The sequence below is a fragment of the Stegastes partitus genome, unplaced genomic scaffold, assembly GCF_000690725.1.
Source record: "Stegastes partitus isolate 25-593 unplaced genomic scaffold, Stegastes_partitus-1.0.2 Scaffold408, whole genome shotgun sequence".
Taxonomy (NCBI): domain Eukaryota; kingdom Metazoa; phylum Chordata; class Actinopteri; family Pomacentridae; genus Stegastes; species Stegastes partitus.
The window spans coordinates 14364-21996 of NW_007578139.1; the positions used below are offsets into that span (position 1 = coordinate 14364).

A 7633-nucleotide genomic window follows, 5' to 3' on the forward strand; every position below is an offset into this window, starting at 1 on the left:
AACTCACAGTACAGTCAGCGCGTATACTCAGCGATTACACTTTTGGAGTTATTTATGTAATTAATAGCGACATTATTTTGAAGTGTTGTGCCCCTGTTCATTTGTGCCTTTAATTATACATTCACAGATTTCATTGCTTATTTATTTTTTTCGTACAAATCTGTTTATTAATATTAATACGTTTGTAATTTGAGTCCTCAATATGGATTGAAGTGCGAAGAAGTACAGACGTTTAAATTGGAATATCTAGCTTGAATGTAGTGTCTGTTTCTCTTTTAATCATGCTAATTGAATTTTGACATATTTTATATTCGATTTATTAAACGCTATTAGCTCATCTGGCCCTGTGAGTTTGCAAAAGACATGCGCATGTAGAGTAAACAAGCAGACTAACGAGTGTGTTGTCTGAGAACATCTCAACGTTTCCACCCTGTTTGGACTTTTGTTTAGTTTGTAACCGAAATGCAACATACGGTGTGACGTGGTCATTTCATTTGTAGACTAACAGCACAAAGAAAGAGTTCACTGTTGGGAAAATTTAACACATTTAAGAGTCAAGCGTCCTCTTCTTGTCCAAAAGGCAAATTTGATATGAGTCTATGTCAACAGTTGGTGATATTTACACCGGCAGTTACTCATGATTTGTTCTGGGTGTTTCAGTACAAGTGGTGCTTAATATTGCAAAGACACTCCACAGACTTGTTTTTTTAACTGAATGAGAACAACAAAAAAGATCCTTAAAGGTTAAAGGCTGTGGTTTAGATTTTTTTTGTTATCTCTTTCCATCCAGAGTCGCTCCCGTTCATTGGCATCTTGTTATGACTGCACGGTCGTAGTCGCATCATTTTTACATATCATGACCCGACCGTGCCGTTGAGCGTGCTTGTGTTTGCTTGCTCTGTGACATACAATCCCATTGTTCATCAATAGCTGTCTGAGGCGAGACCTCCATTACTGGTTTTGTGTTGCACGGATCCGAGGCCCGTTGCTCGGAAATGTCGGTTCCGTCTCCACACATATATGCCGCTGTGGCACTATCGGACAGCTCCTGCGTCTAATGGCGTTGACGCTCAGCAGCTGAAAACCAATCCATCACACGGGGGAAAAAAAAAAAGCGAGGGAGGGAAAAGAGGGAGGGGAAAGGGGGGAAGTCAGGAGGTGGCGAAGAAAACAATGGCGGAGCTGTACTTCATGGTTTTAAAAGGCTATTTATCACAATGGTCCCACTGTCAGGCTTCCTGCCTGTATATCCGTGGAGGGAATCAAACCCATGCCAAACTCATTTATGGGTGTGGATGTGGAGAAATGGACCATCATGAAGTCACACAGGCAGACTCCAGGCCACCACAGACACTTGTGCTGCATCCAGTGCTGATAAAAAAAAAACCTATTAGTGATACTGTATATTCTCAGGGTCAGTTCAGCCAAGAGCTGGAAGTTGATCCGTGTGCATGAGAGAAATATTTCCACACATAGGTGAAAGGAGCTGAATGCTTCCCTAAGATCTCTAATAAAAACAACAACAACATGAAAACATGTAAAATATACAAGACAAATGAGTTCAATATCATTCAAGTGATTCAACACTGCCTGACCTTACAGCGGTTGCATTACTTTAGTTGGACAGTAGGGCATTCGCTCTTATGTAAACTCAAATACTAACAGTTCAGATTCACCACATTAGCATGCAGTGCAACAAAGGTCAGCGCATTATTACTGAGATTCAAATCTGTTAACTATCTCCTCACTGTACAGGGCTAGAGAGATGTTCCAGAGAAATGTTGTGCCATTCTTCAGAGACGATATTTTCCAGCTGTTCTTTCCTGGATGGGTTGTGCTGTTCTACCTTTCTAATGAAAAAGCCCCAAAGGTGTTCTGTTGGAGTCAAGTTAAGGCCACGCGCTTGGCCCGGTCATAGCTTTCATGATGTGATTTGGACGCTTTTAATCCTAGAAAACTATTATTAATATTATGTGCCAAGCTTCTGGACACTCTGAGTCATCTGGTCTGTGAGTATTCTGGTATATCCACAGGCAGTCATGGCACCATGTATAAATGTCATCTCTCTAACACCTCTTGGACTCATACAGCCCCACGTCATCACATCCCTACCTCTGTGCTTTACTGTCAGGACTATGTATTCACTGTGATCGTCCTGGATAGGTTCATGCCAAGCACATCAGAACCACCATAACTAAACATTAGTTATGGGACGTCTTGAGGTGTAATCTGGAAATTGATTATTAATATTTCAGATTGAACTATAATAAACTATCAAATCTACTTATACTATGTAGTTTTATAGTCAGAAGTCATGTATTTTGATTTCATTGACCCCAGACAAAATAAAAACATGGCAGCACCAACGGCAGTAACACACAAACATTTATTAAGTACTGCTGCAAAGAAGCAAAAGTCAACAACGGCACAGTGAACGACAGGCAGTGAATGAATGCTTACAGTGAAGTAAAATCAAATCTAATCAGGTTTATTGTCATGTTGCTGTACATGCACAGGAGTACAGGCAAGATGAGAGCGTTTCTTCAGGATCATTTAAGTTTTGCGGAATGAACATGAACATCTGGGAAAAGACACTAAATGTTCGCTGCCTCCTGAAGGGGGCGCTGTGTCCATGCACGCCGGCATCCGTTGAACATGGTGAACCTCTTCAGGTCCTGGTAGGTCTTCAGGGTCTGCATCCCCTCCAGCTGTATGTCCGTCTGGGATGTTGTCATGGAGCCATGTTTCTGTTAAAGCAGACACACAGCAGTCTCTCCACTCTCTGAGGGTTTCTCTCAGCAAACGTCCAGCTTGTTGTCGAGGTAGTGGACATTGGAGAGCAGGAGGACGGTCCTGCCGGTCTGGAGGGGCTAGCCTTTAGCCTAGCATGGATCCCGGCTCTCTTCCTCCTCCTTTATTTATGTTCACACCGTTTCCTTCTCTCTCGGGTAACTGTCGGCGTCGTCTCCAATCGGACTCCATGTTGGTGTAGTTTGTCCACATCACAACCGAGCGCCACAATTCCAGCACCGTTCACTGTTCTGACACCCAGCAAAGTCTCCCGGCCGCAAGTTTTGCAGAATGAACGTCTGGGATGGACGAGACACTCAAAACGTTCACTTTCGTTGTCTCCTGAAGGGGGCGCTGCGTCTATGTGCCATCACCATGGCAACGATATAAAAATGAGTAAATAACTGTGATTGACGCTGCAAGCAGTCGGCCGAGCAGTGATACATTTGGACTCACTTTAGATTTGAGAGACAAATTTTAATTTCAGGAGTTTTCTGTCATCTTAAATGGAGCCCTATTTTATTTACAGCTGTGAGGAGGTGTCACAATGAGATTTGAATCAGACATGCTGACAGACACGGGTCAGACATCCAAGACTGAGAAAGTCCTGCTGTTCAAAGGCTTTTTTTAAATTAGTTTTAAAATTTTATTGTAGACTTTTAGAATTTTAGAACCATGTTCATACAAAAACGCAGTTTTTGGCAGGTACTACAAATCTGAATCACCTGATATTATTTATTTTTATTTATTTATTTGCTCCTTTCATAAAGGTAGACAACATAATTTGTACATAAATGCACTCAAATCAACACCTCCATGATTGGAAAGGAGCAGCAAGAAGAAAAAAAAAAATCTAGTATTTGCCTGCCCCCTGTTTAAACAAATAAAATGAGAAAATAAAAACAGAAAGAAAAGATCACCTGATATTTAACCGATATTACACAGGGGGTGCTGTGTGGTGTGTCTTGAAAGAGTCACATGGATTTGTGCATTGTTGCAATGTTGGAATCAGTTTACTGTCTGATGGCTCAAGTAATAACATGAAGCATGCAGTCAACATACCTTATTTGCTGTTTATACACTTGATTTTAAAGATGACTATTGTACATGTAAGCAGCCTCAGTCTTAGATCTTCTCATGTGACCCAGACCTGAATGGCCCATCTGCACGAACCCACAAATGATTCAGGCTTTAGAGATTTTTTGTTTAATCTTTGCCTGTTGTCTGCTGCAAAAAACCTTAGAATTTAAAATGTGGTCTTTAAATGTGTAGATCGCTAAATTTAAAAAAAAATTAAAAATCAAAGAAAAAAAAAAGTGTAAATGACAAAAGAAACAAAAGCAGATGCTACATCACACATGCAATAGTGGGTTAGTGATCGAGGTAAAACACATCATATGCTGTCACTGCTACAGCTCCTACATCTCAACTCAAACTTAAAACCTCTCGGATCAAAAAAAAAAACACACACACACAGAAGTTCTGGAGGCTCTCGGTGGCCCACCTGACAATTTTATGTTGATTTTTTTACTTTGATTTGCCTCCAGTCTCTTTGTATCGTGTGTAAGTTTTGAAGTTTTACCATCATTCTCTTTGCTAAACTCCAGCACAACTGCTTGTTTGATAACCAGCTCATTGCATTTCAGGCTCTGCTGGAAACACATACAGACTTTACGCTATGTCTGCATATCCCGATGCAGCATTTTTTAAAATACCCAAATGTTTGTGGTCTGTGAAATGCTTGCAAAGCCGGTTGAGGAGGCTTTCAATTATTCAGCTGTGCGGCTCCTTGCACCTTGTCTTAAAAAAATCCTCCCTCACTCCCCTACAGTGTCTCTTGTGTCTATTATAAATGATTTTTTTTTTTCTTCTAACTTTTCTTTGGCCTTGTGGAGATCTTCTCTTCTTAACAGTCAGAATTTGCTTATTTTTTTTCATTTGCATTCTGCTGCCTGAATGCGTACAAGCACAATGACTTAATAAATCTGGTTCCGACATTATTATTAGAGAGCAGCGTATTCTAAAAATGACAGCTTCATTTACGCTTTGAAAGAAAGTTTTTACAAAGAAAGATTTTTTTCCCCCAAAAGGTAAGACTCTATCTAGTAGAGAAGACTTTCGGTTTGAAGGAGCAACAAAGTCCAAGTCAGGAGGATGGCAGCATGAGTCAGCAAGACAACTTTCATCTAGAACATTTCCATCTGGGACCATTGTCCTTAGGCTCAAGTTTCACTTTCACTCACTGTTTGCTTTTGGTTTTCACCTGCTGTTTAGGCACAAAACTACTTGGTTCAACTATGTTTCGTAATGCACCCTTCCACAGTCACCACTAAATTGGTGAGGTGGCCCCTCCTTCATACTCGAATACTCAAATCAGTTCTGGCCAAGACACCTCCCTCCCTGTTCTTTATGTCGCCCATAATTCTTATCATACTAAGTCTAGTGAATCCATCAGGCTCATCATCCCCAACACCTCCACTATTTTTGGCTCCTTTCACTTTGGAGCAGCTAACAACAGGAACACCTCACAAAACACTCTCAAACTCTGACTCCGCTCACCACCTTCAAGCTTATAATCCAACAGATTGTAGTCGACTGTTGCTCCTGCTGATCACGCCAGACTTTACTTACATACTTTTTCACTCACATGCATATGCTCCCATGATTCTTACTTGTTTACTTTTGTTCTGTTATGTTCATGTGCCTATAATTTACATGTGTGTTTGTTCCTGCTGGCTCCTCTTGGCCAGGTCGTGTTTGCAAATGAGAACTGGTTCTCAAACATTTCTACCTGGTAAAATAAAGGTCAAACAAATAAATAAAAAAACAAACTTCCTCCACAACTAAACCACATGTTTGTTTGGAGCACATCAAAAACACAAATCAAAACATCAGTGCGCATCATTTTTTTGCTTTCCTGTGGCTCCTTTTCACCCAGTCGATCATACGTATGAGGTGTGTCAGAAAGCTTTCAGGACAGGTGTCACAAAAGATCTATTTCAAATCCAAACTACAAGTTTTCCCTCCTGGAGTCTAACACACTTTCCCAGCCTTCTCTGCCTTCACGCCGCCATGCACTCCTGGAAGGATTCCTCCTCAGCTCCGTCGTCACAACCATCTTGATGTCGTCCACGTCTTCAAAACGGGTCCCCTTGATGACCCCCTTGAGCTTGGGGAAGAGGAAACAATCCCACGGAGCCAGGTGGGGTGAGTAGGGAGGTTGCTTCAGCACGGTGATGTTCTTCTCAGCCAGTAACTGTCGGATGCTCAGGGCATTGTGAGCAGGCATGTTGTCATGGTGAAGCAGCCACGACTTGTCCTGCCACAACTCTGGCCTCTTCTGATTGAAGCAAACGCCGCAGGATCTTTTTGTGCTGATTGATCATCTGAAGGGGAAAACTGGTAGTTTGTAGTTTGGGTATGAAATATATCTTTTGTGACACCAGTCCTGGATCTTCTCTGACACACCTTGTAGACGAGGTAACCCAGAAAATAGTGGAGAAACTTCAAACATGTAGAGAGAGGGTCGTATTTTAACCCAAACTATGATATTTTCCTCAACCTAACCAGTGTTGTTGTTAAAGTTAGCAGTAGTAGCCCCACACAGCTCACAAACCCTGGTAGAGGTTTGGTCACTGACCTACGCCTCCAGGATTCAAGACTCTTTCAAAGTGGAAGTCGTTGCTACTACCTCACAGGTGCTTTAGTTTTAAGGCGAAATTTTGTTTTATTTCAACGTACATAAGAATGAGCTGTATAGGACTTTAACCTTATGGAGACTTGGGTTTAGGAAAATATGCTTCAGTCAACACTTTCACAACAACAACAACAACTACTCGTAAGAAGCTTGGGCATCAAAATGACTCAAGAAAACTATAGTTTGGGTGTAAATAAGACCCTTTCCCAACATGTCTGAACCTTTTCTCCCATTTTCTGGAGTGCTTGTGGGACAACTTCCACTCTACCTTCTTCACGGTTGGTTGGTTGATAAAGGAGCAATAAAATAAAGCAATGCAATCCAGCAGAAAAAGAAACTTCTCTCAAAACCTAATGCAGACAAAGTACAGTAAATTCCACACATATACACATGAGGGACACGTGGTGTTTCAGGCTCTCCATCAATCAATGCCGAGGTATGTTAAAGGCACTCTGGAGGCGGACAGTGAGTTTAATATGTTGCGGTGTTTTCTCTCTTCATTCGCTCCCCCATCTTTGTGTACTATAGAGAAGTCTAAATGAAGGTCATCTTGTGTGGAAGTAGCAAAACCTCCAACTCGTGTTAGTGCACTGAAGGTGCCTGAGATGTATCGGGAGCTGTTAGCTGTGTTTCTTTGTTAAAGGACGCAGTAGAAAACTCGGTAGGCACGTAGGTAACTAAAGCTCCGTTTAGAGCGGAGTTATTTCTCTCAGGGAGGTCTGGTGATTGTACCCTGATCTGTGCCGTTTGCTTTTAATCCCATCTGGTGTGCAAATAAGTATAATTTTTCACCCCCACTCTGTAATAATTACAGCTGCAATTACGCACTGTTTACTTACTTGTATTTTAAAGTAGATCCCTGAGTTTTAGTCTCTGTGAAGGGCTGCTTGTTGGACTTCTTTTTCTTTTTCTTTTTCTGCGTGCGGTTTGAATCTGTGGAAAATTAAAGTTGGTTGAAACATTTGTCAGTCTGAAAGATGAAAGCATGTTAACACCAACATACATTAGACGACAATAAAGAGCAAGACTTTATAAGTACACTGTCTTTCTATAGACTTGTTGTTAAACTAAGTGCACTAAAAGTTCACTGAATTAGCCAATAGCAGTTCTGGTTTGCAACATGCCTGGATTTAACTCTAAAAGTTA

At 41.3% G+C, this 7633-nt stretch overlaps 1 long non-coding RNA gene across 1 annotated transcript in view; it reads left to right on the plus strand.

Moving 5' to 3' along the window:
* The first annotated feature begins 5285 nt into the window (after nucleotides 1–5285).
* Nucleotides 5286–7633, plus strand: part of LOC103359959 (uncharacterized) — a 14759-nt gene continuing 12411 nt past the window's right edge. The window contains exon 1 of the long non-coding RNA XR_520335.1: nucleotides 5286–5380. This is a non-coding gene — a long non-coding RNA (uncharacterized LOC103359959). The remainder of the gene's footprint in view (nucleotides 5381–7633) is intronic.